Genomic DNA, 12,925 nt, shown 5'->3' with positions numbered 1-12,925 from the left:
CCTCCCAGTGCAATCCTCTTTCTCATCCTTATTTTTTATATCATCCCATCAAACTCAACTTATATCCACACCCTTTGTCCATGTAGACTCCTTCTAACTGTCCTAAGTGATAAAGTTCTTAAGAGTCACAAGCATCTAATGCAGTGCTGGTGGAGTTGTGAGCTGATTCAACCATTATGTAGAGCTATTTGGGACTATGTTTAAAGAGATATAAAACTATGCATATCCTTTGACCAACCAATCCTACTACTAGATCTGTATCTCAAAGAGATTTATTTTAAATGGAAAAGAATTTACTTGAACAAAAAATACTTATAGAAGCTCATTTCTGGTGGCAAAGAATTGGAAATTTAGAAAATGCCTATCAATTGACGAATTGCTAAACAAGTTGTAGTTTATGATTGTGATGGAATACTATTGTGCTATAAGAAGTGATGAGCAGGATGCTCTCAGGAAAACCTAGCAAGACTTCCATGAACTGATGCAAAGTGAATTAATAGAACCAGGAGAACATTGTACACAGTAATAGCAATATCATAAGATGATCAACTATGAATAACTTAGCTATTCTCATCAATACAATGATCCAAGACAACTTGGAAGGACTTATGATGAAAAATGCTCTTCATCCCAAGAGAAAAAACTGATGGAGTCCAAATACAGATTGAAGCAGACTTTTTTAACTTTAATTTTTTGGGGTTTTTTGTTGTTGTTGTTCATGTTTTCTTTTACAACATGACTAATGTGGAAATCTATTTTTCATGATTACACATCTATAACCTATATCAAATTGCTTGCCTTCTCAATGAGGGGGGTGGGAAGGGAAAGAGAGGATTTGGAACTCAAATTTTTAAAAACAAATGTTAAAAATTGTTTTTACATGTAATTGGGGAAAAATAAAATATTAATTTTTTTTTAAAAAAGAGTTACAAGTATCATTTTCCTGTGGAGGCACATAAATAGTTTAACCTTATTTAATCCCTTAAGTTTTCTCATTCCTGTTTACCTTTTTAATACCTCTCTGGAGTCTTGTATTTGAAAATCAGATTTTCTGTTCAGCTCTGGTCTTTTCATAGGGAATGCTCAAAAGTCCTCCATTTCACTGGATGTTTATTTTTCTCTGAAGAATTATACTCACTTTTGCTGAGTACATGATTTTTGCTTGCTATACTAGCTCCTTTGCCTTCCAGAATATTATATTCCAAGTTCTCTGATCCCTTATTGTAGAAGCTACTAAATACTTTGTAATCCTGACAGTGACTCCTTGATATTTGAATTGTTTATTTCTGGTTGCACGCAATATTTTCTCCTTGGCCTAGAAGCTCTAGAATTTAGTTATAATATTTCTTTGAGTTTTCATTTCATTTCACCTCTTCCAGGAGGTAATGGGTGGATTCTTTTAAGTTCCATTTTATCCTCTAGTTATAGGATATCAGGATAGTTTTCCTTGGTAATTTCTTGAAAGATAATGTCTAGGCTCTTTTTTTAATCATGGCTTTCAGGTAGTCGAATAATTCTTAATTATCTCTGCTAGATCTATTTTCCATGTCAGTTTTTTTTTTGTTTTTGTTTTTGTTTTTGTTTTGTTTCATTTTAATAAATGTCCTTTATGGAGGGTGGCAAACAAAAACAAATAAAATTAAAGGATCAAACATGTAAAAACTGGTTGTGAGAAATAGTAACAACCAAATTAGTTCTTAGTCCCTTAATATCAGTTCAAGCCCCAACACAGAAGGGTGATCTCAAGGAAGCCAAATCTCTTCCTACCCACCACCCCCAATCATGAAATAATAATTCATATACAAATTCCTATCTTCCCACTCCTCTAGCTCTGCCTCACGCCACCCCACCAAGTGGCAAAATCATCATAGATTCTTCCCACAAAGTATTCAACCAGGGCCACATGGCACAAAGGCTTCTTGGGAACTCGTGTGTCAACATGAGGCCCCCAAATATCTCTGGACTCCTGTGATAGTTTCTCCTTTGAGATTAGTAGTAAGTTAGGTTTCTGTACAAGCAGGAAGAAATTAGGGGAAAGGAAGGCAGGAACAAGGAAGAGATCTCCAGAAATTGTCCTTAAGGGACCCCAAACTGTATGACCAACTCCTCTTTTGCCTTGACCTGGATCTGAGAAAGTACATTATAGGCATAAGCAGCTATTCTGGAGACCTGCTGTAAATCTGCAAAAGGGACAAGGTCACTAGCAAGCACTTGGTGGGTCTGGTTGGGGAGTGATGGCAGTGGTGGCAGCTTCTTCCAGTGAGTCAAGCTACTGTTCAGGAAAGCTAAGAGGGTACTATATTGTCTTGCTTGGTCCATGTACTCATGCTGCTTCATGCCCTGGGAATCTGCTGCCAACACATCAATGATGTTCCTGGCTCTCTTGGCAAGGATAGAAGACAGCAAGGCCTGCTCATCCATATGGGCTGTAGGAAGGCTGTGGTAATTGGGTTCTGTTCCATTTAGGGTCTTGGTTGGGGGACTACTAGGGTCCAGAAGTAGCTTCCATCCCTCTTGATCCTGGTCCAAGTCCTCCTTGTTACCCCATAACCAGGCAGCACCCCATGGCCAGGGCCAGTTTAAGGAGCTCAGATCTAGAGGATCCTTGTCCAAAAAGAGCTCTTTCTCATCACATGACCCACAACTGTGACCCACAGGCTCCCACTGGCTGCATTGCCACCACTGCAGCAGGCAGAATTGGTGATCAGTTGTTTTTCTAATGAGATATTTCACATTTTTTTCCTATTTTTCATCCTTTTAACTTAATTTTATTCTTTCTCAATGTTTCTTGGGGGCCTTAGTTTCCATTTGCCCAATTCTAATTTTTGAGAAATTATTTTCTTTAGTGAATTTTTGTACTTCCTTTTCCATTTGGCCAATGCTAATTTTTAAGGACTTGTTTTTTTTTCAGTGAATTTTTATACATTTTTCTTTTATTGCTTCCCTTTTTTGAGTGTTTTTTTTATGATTCTTTTGAATGACTCTCATTTCTTTTCCCAATTTTTTCTTCTCCCTCTCTTGCCTGATTTTTTAAATCTTTTTTGAGTTCTTTCAGGAGTTCTTTTTTGGCCTGAGACCAATACTTTTTTTTGAGGTTTCATATGTAGCTATTTTGGCATTGTTGTCTTATTCTGAGTGTGTTTTGATCTTGTCTGTAATCATATATCATTTCTATGGTCAGATTCTGTTTGTTTGCTCATTTTCCAGCGTATTTTTCATTTTTAATTCAAAGTTGAGCTTGACTTTTAATTTTCATATTTTTATATTTCATCCCATCCTTTTGTTGCTTCTGCTGCACCAGAATTCATTGTCAAGCTTTATTTTACAAGCATTTTGAGGTGAATTTGGGAGAGTTCAAGCAAGTTCTTGCCTAACTCTACTATCTTGGCTCCCTGAATTTGATTAAATTGATCTTTGACTAAATTGATCAAGGTTGTGGCTGAAAGACATGTCTCTCTCCAATTCAAAGTGAAAGGAAGGACAAAAGAAAGTTTGTAGGGATTGAGAGGTGAGTGCATATGCCACAGGCAAGGTGTCTGTTTCTGCTGCCATGAGCTACATCTGACTCCACAGCAGCCCGGAGAGAAAATTGTCTCAGCTCAACAGCCAAGCATGTTCCACCTCCACATACCTGCTTGAATTGGGGTTTCAACCGGAGATACAGATTATTTTTTGTCCTTTTTATTAGAATGTTATTTTATATCTCTTTTAAGAGTTGAATTATTGAATTATTATAATGGTTAGCATTTAACTGCTATTTGAATTATTACCTTCATATTTCTTTTGAGCAGAATTTCTCAGCATTACTGCTGATATTAGAGATATCCTCATAATGAAATTTTACTATTCAATTTTTCTATTATTTTTATTCTGTTTATATTATTTAAATTTTATTTTAGAGTTAGATTCAACTTTAATATCTGCTACTCTTGGGGAAAATTGTTGCTTGTTGAGTCCTATAATTTTTATATTCAGGTTTTCTGTTTGAAATGAATGTTTCTTCTTGAGATATAAATTTTTTTTCTGAAATTCTTTAGAATTTTATTTTATCTCTTCTTTGAGAGCTTGAATTACTTAATTACAGTCATTTTTACTTAATTACTATTTTAATTAATTCTTTTATATTTCTTTTAAGAAGAATTTTCAATATTATTACAACAAACATTGGAAATATCCTTGGTATGAAATTTCATTTTATTATTTAATTTTTCTACAATATATATTTATTCTTTTTATACTATTTTAATTTATTTTAATGCTTTGATTTTAGAGTTTAGTTTAACTTACCATGTCTGCTATTCTTGTGAACTTTTAAAATTTTACAATTATGATATACAATATTGTTTTCTATTTGAAATGTACTTCCCTTAGGTCACACAGATAGTAAGTAATAAAGCCGGGACTTATATCCTGCTCTTCTAATTCTGAATTCAATGATCTTTCCACTGTATCAATGGATTGGTGATCTCATTGATGTAATCCTTCTAGCCCATCCATACCTTTTTGTTCCATGGTTGTCTTTATTGTTTATGATCTTACATAAATTTTCCTTAGTAAGTTCATCCAATGTTCCAGAAGCTTTCTTCTGGTTCTCTTAACAATGCGTATCTATGGCAGGAGTGCCATCTGTTTTATGTAGTTTGGGCTTTTTCTTAAAGGCATAGGGAAACCATTATTGAAACCATCATTGGTCTGACTCCCTTGACACCTGAGACATTAAAAAGTCAGTCTATCTGAAGTTGGTTTCAGAGATTTTATCATAATTCCTAATGCCCTGAATGGAAAGCTTTTCTCAACCAGCATAATCAATCACTGTAGTGAATGCAGAAGCATAGGGGGGTAGCTATTTTATCTGGATTAACCTTTTTAATTTAATTCATCCCTTTCTTTTGTTATTAATAAAGTCATTTCTTGAATTTTGAGATGCACAACAGGCTCATTTTCTTCCTTGAGTCTAAATCACTGGAAAGACCTAAATTATTGATCTCTTCATTTTTTATCCCTCACTACATTACACGCCCATTTCCTTTTCCAGTAATATATCTGTTTCACTACCTTTTAAGCTATTTTTATATACAATTTTTGTTTATTACTATGATTTAGCTATGTACTTCCACCATAGATGTCTCCATTGTCCTTTGGTGGTGTTATTGATACTCTTCAGATATTATTTCTTTCTATAACTTGCAGTTATACAACATCACCAAAAGGCATTGACGTAGGTTGCTAAAGAGGAATGGGTTGAACAAAAATTATACACAATCCTCCAAACGCAATCCAGGCAATTCTGTTCTATTTATTTCTTAGCCTAACTCATTGTATATGGGCAATCAGTCCAAGATATATGTTCAGACAGATCAGTTCAATGGGTTGTACACCCAAACTGTATATCACATTCTTAATATCCTTAGTCTTAATATATCATAGTCTTAGACATTCTTCAAGCACTTAGTTTTCCTTGTTAGGTCCAACTCATTTGAGCAGAAATGAGTATTGCTTATGGAACTATGCAATGTTCTAGTTGATTCAGTCAATATGTTGTCCTCAATGAATAGGAACATGTGGAGAACTTTACCTTTCTATTTGAACTTTGTCTGGATAGCCTACATGGCAATGGAAAATATATTGTACAATACATATTCTTGTTTTGTGCCTTACTTGAAGTTAACAATCAAATCATCCTTAAACAAAATTTTCTCTATTGCTACATCTTCAAACAATCCCAAATCATCTCAAAATGTTTGCACTACACCAGTTCAGAATTCAATGTTTACATTTTTAAAATCACTACTTTTTTATTACATCTAGGTAAGAGAAACAAACATCAATCATTCTTACCTTTATTATATGTGATTATTTCTCTTGGGATGCTAATAAACCAGGCATTCTGCTTAATATCCTTAATAAAGATGACAGAAAAAGGTTTTACAATCATTAACTATGAAACTTAATTCAATATGTTTGATACTATAATTACATAAAAGAAACTTTAAACAACTCAGTACCTAAACATTCTATTTTTAGTTAGTCAATAATTGAATGTTAACTTTGCTAAACCAGTAAAGTAAGAAAGATAAATGGAAAAAAAAGTATGAGCCCACAAATGAGTTAATCCAAAATGTGTCTCCCCAACAGTAATTAAAATATTGTATGGTACGCAACGATGACACTTCAATGGATTTTTTATTTTTTCAGTGTTGGCAAACAGACCAATGATGTGGATCAGAATCTAACTATGTCTTCCTCCTCTTGTGGTTCTTGTACATGTCCTCACATAAATCCCTCAAAAGGGGCCTATCCAAAATGGCAAGGCAGAGGGTTCTTCTACTTCTTTTGATGTTGCATATTTCCAATGTAGAACACAGGCTACCTTTCAGTTATCCTTCAAACCGCTATTTCTATAGTTTAAGTAACAGAGGCTGAGAGTATAGGTGATTTAAGCATCATTATGTGTGTGTGAGTGTGACAGTTAGAAGTAGAACCCAATATTCCTAACTCCAAGTTAGTATTCTTCCCACACACCAAGGATGCATACCTAAAACCCAGTTTTCACCATGGGCCAATCATTAAGCCTAATATGCCAACTTGATAGTTTTGCACCATTAAAAAAACCTGATTTGAACCAAATGTTACCTCAAACTGTTTCATCGACTAATTCCTAGTTGTCTATCCTGATTGCCTCCACTTTATTTCCTCTCATTCACTTCTCAACCTCTTGCAGTGTGTCTTCTGATTTCATCATGCCAGGAGCTTCTCTCCCTAATGTTAACAATGATCACTTTATTGCTAAATCTGATAATTTTTGTTTAATCCACATTATTAATTGAACTTTTTGCATTATTTAACCTCTCTGACACCCCTTTCTTACCAGATACTCTTATTCTCTCTAGGATTTTGTGACATTTCTTCTTCTTGCTTTTCCTTGATAGAGCCTTCCCTCTGTTCATTATCTCCATTTTTTCCTATATCTTGTTGTTCTTCTTATCCCCCAAACTTTGAACTCCTTAAGGGCAGGCTCTGTTTTTTAAACATTTTTTTATAGTCCCAGCACTTAACACTGTATCTGACAGATAGTAGGTGCTTAATAAATGTTTATTGACTGACTCCTTATAAGACCATTTAAAAGACCATTCCTATTGAATTAGTCAGTGAGTAAACATTTATTAAGCATCTATTATGTTCTAGGCACTGTGCTAAGCATTGGATATCATCTGTATTGGACTTAACTAGATGTATACCTCAAGGTTCTGTATTAGGACATCTCAAATTTTAGTATTCATTATCTTACCCCCAAAACTCATCCTTCTACCAAATTTTTCTATTCGTGTCCCTCATACTCTGCACTCTATTAACATTAACCTTCTTGCTATTTCTTTAATGAGAAACTCCATCTCTCAACTTTAGGAATTTCCACCAGCTGTCATCCATGGGAACCCTTTAAGTACTAGCTAAATTCTTGCCTTCTATAGGAAGCCTCTCCCAGTTTTCCTCAATTCTAGTACCTTTCCTCTGTTGATTGTTTCCAATTTATCCTGTATGTAGATTATTTGTACATAGTTGCTTATGTTTTCTTCCCCTTTAGACTGTGAGCTCCTGAAAGCAAGGACTATCTTTACATGCCTTTATATGCTCAGGACTTAGCACATTTACTAGCAAATAATAGGTGCTTAATAAATGTTTATAAATAAACTTCCTTCCAGTCATTCAGGCTTGTGATCTTCAAGTCATCATCAACTCCAAACTCTCCCTTACACTGTGAGTTTATTTAGCTACCATTGATGATGTTTCCATAACATCTGTCAGATCTGTTCTCTCTATTTACATGGTCACAACAGTAACTCCTACCTTTGTGACCTTCTACCTGGACTATTGCAATAGTTTCCTAATTGGCCACCCTTTTTCAATATTCTCCCCTCTCTTATCCATCTTCCACTGAGCTGCCAAAGTGATATTTCTAGACACAGCCCTGACTGCGTCATTACTCTTCTCAAGAAGTTCTAGTGGCTTCCAATAGCCTTGAGGATAAAATAAAGTCATCTTTGCAAGCATTAAAGCCCTTCACAACCTGGTTCCAATCTACTTTGCCAGGCTTGTTATATATTATACATTCCACAATCCATCTGAACTTATATTCTTATTGTTCTTTACACATGACAAAGCACCTCCCATCTCTGTGTCTTTATACAGGCAGTAATACATGCCTGGAATGAAGATTTTCTTCATGTATACCTCTTAGAATCCACAGTTTCTTTGAAAATTCACCTTAAAACTCAAATGGAGGTGGAAATTCCATTGATCCTAACTTGTGGAAATGGACTTCCTTCCGTTGAGATTCTGTTATTTACTATTCAGGTTGGGCTCATTTTGTTATTATTATCCTTACCTGAACAATCCTACTTCTAATAATAATTCCTGTCATTCCTCCTGCTTACTCCTCTGTTCCTTTTCATTTCTTTCCCTCCCCTTTTAGTAACAACATATTTGACTAACAACATAAATATTATCAAATTTCCCCTTGAAAGAAAAATAATCACATCATGTTAATCCTACAGAATATGTTCACTGTTAAAAATAAAATAATACAGAGAAAGGTATTTTTAAAATTACCATAGATAAATTGAAGTGAAAGACACCAGAATAAGTACTATTCATGATTCTAAAAGTGGGAGCAAGTCCTCTTGATGTAAACAGTTTCACAAGGTTTTCTTTGATATCCAAAGATCTGTCTTTAGTTGAGAAATAACACTTGACTACCTTTAAAAAAGAAAAATAAATATTTAAATCTCTGTGTGGATAGAGAGATTAGAGGAAAGAAGCATATCAAATTCATCTATTAATAAGGGAGAGGTAAGGAGAAGAAGGTAATCTAGAATGGAGTTCTTTTAAAATTCTTTAATAGAATTAATAGGATAACTTTAGATAATAATTTTACCTGTGGAGAGTGGCATCCAAAGGTCAGAGCAATCTTAGCTTAGCACCAGAATGATCAGGCATGTCAACTGATACGAAATTTTTTTAGACACTTGAAATTTGATTAGGTTTAAATATTTCTGCTTCATACTTGATGACCTTTTTCTCTATTATCAATATTCATTAGCATTCTAAAGGCTTTTCAAATAATGTGATAAATTAAAAAAAATGTATTGTTCTACCTTTAAGGACCAAATGTGTCAAATGATGCTGCTTGGTTCTTCCCATATTCTTAAATTCTGGTCTTTCTTTAAATCAAATTCAATATCTAACTAAAGGAAATTGCTACAGATAAACTGGGTCACTCCTTTATGAAAAAACTTAAACTCTGAATTAATCAAAATGAAAAATCAAACATAGCATACTACTTTTTGGACAAGTTATGGGCATACAAGGAGACTGGATAAATAGTCTGTGGCCCAAAATAGGTGGGTATACCTCATATTGTTGGCCCTAGTATAATTTCATTATAATTCCATATATTCTATAATATGTCACAATCAAATCCTGCCATGAATTTGCAAAACAATGTTGTAACATTGTTTGGCCAATTGTCCATAGTACGTATGAAACTTAACCATAACATCCTTTTCCCTGGCAGTCTTGTTTTCATGCAACTTATTCACAATGTAGGATCCTAGGAAGTAGAGAATGGATCTCAAAGATAATATATTTCAAATTTTCTCATTTATACATAAGGAAACTGAGTCATAGAGGTAAGTGGCCTACCCAAGGCTTCACAAAAAACAAATAGCAGAGTCATGACCTGAACATAGGCTCCATAACTCCAAACAAGCATTCTTCTACTAGGGAATGATGTATATACCTATAGAATATTGGCACATAGAATATTTACTGAAGCTATTGAAATAAGTTAGTTTGACTCCAAATCCAGAGCCCTTCCTACTTCACCATGTTGCCTCACAAATAATTGAATATTTTGCACACCTTCATTTTATCTTTCTGTTTCTTTGTGTACTTCAAATTAGGTATACCTTATGACCAATATGGTGCTTTTTGTGGCAATTAAAGCTATAAGTAGGAGAGGGTACATGAGCCAAAGAAAAGTTTTAATTAATTCATCCATCCATCCATCCATCCATTCATTCATTCATTCATAATCTCTTTCCCAGACCCTGTAAATGGTTGAATATAGTTGAATAGAATGTAATCCTATTGATTATAACTGTAGACATCCAAAAGGGGAAGAATAATTAATATATTCTGTGATTGTAACCTACCAAGTCCCCTGAGGTAAGAAACAACTTGATTGTATCACTCCCTTCCAAATGACCAGGGGAATAGCAAGAAAACAGTGAAGTAAGATCTCCTGAAAGATAATAATTGTATATAAAAATAATAATTGCATATAAACACATGTGTTTCTATAAAATTTCCTTTAAGAACATAAATATTTTTTAGGGGCAGCTAGGGGGCACAGTGGATAAAGTACTGGCCCTAGAGTCAGTAGAACCTGAGTTCAAATCTACCCTCAGACACATAACACTCACTAGCTGTGTGACTCTGGGCAAGTCACTTAACTCCAACTGTGTCATCAAAAAAAAAAAAAGAAGAACATAAATATTTTTAAATGTTGATGTGGGCTGATTGTGGTAGAATGGGGAATCAGTGTATCTTCCTCCCTGCCCCACCAAAAAAAGTAGAACTACATAGGCATACTGGAAAGTTATTTTCTTCCTTCTCATTGAAGGGAACTTGTCCTCAGGGCATAGCTACCAAGCCCACAGTAAGACAGCAAACATTTTATTAATAATAACTCATTTCTCCATCAAGCTTTAGAAAACACTTTCATAACAAAAACACTGTGGAGAAAAGGGAGTGCAAACAGTGTTATCCTCATTTTTTGCAGATGAGAAAATTGAAGCTGAGCAAATTGATGTGACTCACTCAAAGTCACACAGCTTGTAAGTGGAAAAACAAGAAGCAAAGTCTTTTGCATATTGTTACCATGAAGAAGAATAGAAATAATACTACCAAAGTGTGGGAAAGCTCACTTCCCCCTCCGTGCCCACCTGCTCCATAACCAACAGTCAGATGGATTTTCACATCTCTCAGTCAAGATTCCTAGAAAGGCTAATAATCAGTTATGGAACTGAAAAAGAAAATAAAAATATTTTGACCCAGAAATACCACTACTGTGTTTGTATCCCAAAGAGATCAAAGAAAACTAAAAGAACTCATACATACAAAAAATATTTATAACAACTCTTTTTGTGGCAGCAAAGAATTAGAATTGAAGGGAATATTTATCAATTGGGTAATGGCTAAACAAACTGTAATTTATGATTGTAATGGAATAATATTGTATTACAAGAAATGACAAGCAGGATGGTTTCAGAAAAAAAACCTTTAAAGACTTATATGAACTGACACAAAGTGAAGTAAACAAAATCAGGATAACATTGTACACAGAAACAGATCTATTATAAGGATGATTAATTGTGAAAGATTTAGCTACCCTGATCAAGACAATGATCCAAGAAAATTATGAAGGACATTATGAAAAATTCCATCCACCTCTAGAGAAAGAACTGATGAACTCTGAGTACAGATTGAAGCATATCTTTCTTTTATTTTCTTGTTTCTGTGTATTCTTTTGCAATATGGCTCATAAGGAAATGTTTCATATGACTTCACATTTATAATTGGTATCAAATTCCTTGTCTTCTCAAATGGAGAGGGAAGGGCAGGAAGGAGGGAAAGAGGTTTTTTTAAATGTAATTGGGAAATATCTAATGAAATAAATTAAAATATGTTTTAAAAAATAAACCGAGTATAGCCTTTGGATAAGCGATATCACTGTTAAATCTATATCCTAAAGAGATTAAAGAAAGAGGAAAAGGACCAATGTGTACAAAGATATTTATAACAACTATCTTTGTGATGTAAAATCATTGGAAACTAAAGCAGTGCCCATCAACTGGGCAATGGCTGAACAAGTTATGATACACACACATATGATGAAATATTATTGTGTCGTAAACTGGAAAGACTTAAATGAAATGATGTAGAGTGAGATGAACCAAACTAAGAGAACAATTTATACAATAAAATCAATATTGTAAGGACAAACAAATTTGGAATGCTAGGAACTCTAGTCAACACAATTTACAACCACAATATCAAAGGACTCAAGATGAAACATGATGAACATTTAGATTGAGAAAAATTTTTTGGACATAGCTCATCAGGAAATTTGTTTTACTTCACTTTACATGTTTGTAATAAGTGTTTTGTTTTTCTTCTTTTTTCAATTGAAGGTTGGGGGAAGTAGAAGAGAGATTATGCAGATTCAAAAATAAAATAAAATAATATTGAGGTTTTTTTTAAAGCAGTGATAAGCTAGTACCTATTTTCTATTGCATAAGCTAACTAAACCAGGAATCAGAAAAACCCTAGTTCAAATGCAGCTTCAGATAATTACTAGCTGTGTGATCATGGGCAAAGCCACTTAACTTCTTTCTGCCTCTTTTTCCTCATTTGTAAAATGAAGATAATAGCATTTACTGCTCAAGGTTATTGTGAAGATAAAATGAGATATTTGTAAAAAAAAACACTTTGCAAACCTCTAATGCTATATAAATGCTATTATCATCATTTATTTTATACCTATATTTTAATATAATTGGTTTCTTTTTCAATATTATGTATTCTATTTTGATATCTTAAAATATTTTTCTATAGGCTTTTCTATAGGAAGTACAGGCTTCACCAGGCTCTCAAATGTATCCATAACATATACAAAAAAATTTAGAATTCTTATTCAATTGGCAACTGAGCTAACTACTAACATCAGGGTTTTCCCCTTCCTCCTAATATTTAGGGAGTTTGGGCTAAATTGGCAATTGAAGACTAAGATTTAATATCTCATATTTATTTTTACCACCTTTATTAAATATTTTTCTTAGTTATGTTCTTGTGAGTGGTGAATCTA

The 12,925-nt window shown here is 33.9% G+C and overlaps 1 pseudogene; it reads right to left on the bottom strand.

The window, feature by feature from the left end:
• Positions 1 to 2,076: 2,076 nt before the first annotated feature.
• On the bottom strand, positions 2,077 to 4,512 carry LOC114048850 (annotated as a pseudogene).
• Positions 4,513 to 12,925: the final 8,413 nt, after the last annotated feature.

This window comes from Vombatus ursinus, unplaced genomic scaffold (assembly GCF_900497805.2).
Source record: "Vombatus ursinus unplaced genomic scaffold, bare-nosed wombat genome assembly UNPS02014794.1, whole genome shotgun sequence".
Taxonomy (NCBI): Eukaryota; Metazoa; Chordata; class Mammalia; order Diprotodontia; family Vombatidae; genus Vombatus; species Vombatus ursinus.
The sequence above is the reverse complement of the archived record's forward strand: the minus strand, read 5'-3'. Positions and strand labels throughout refer to the sequence as shown.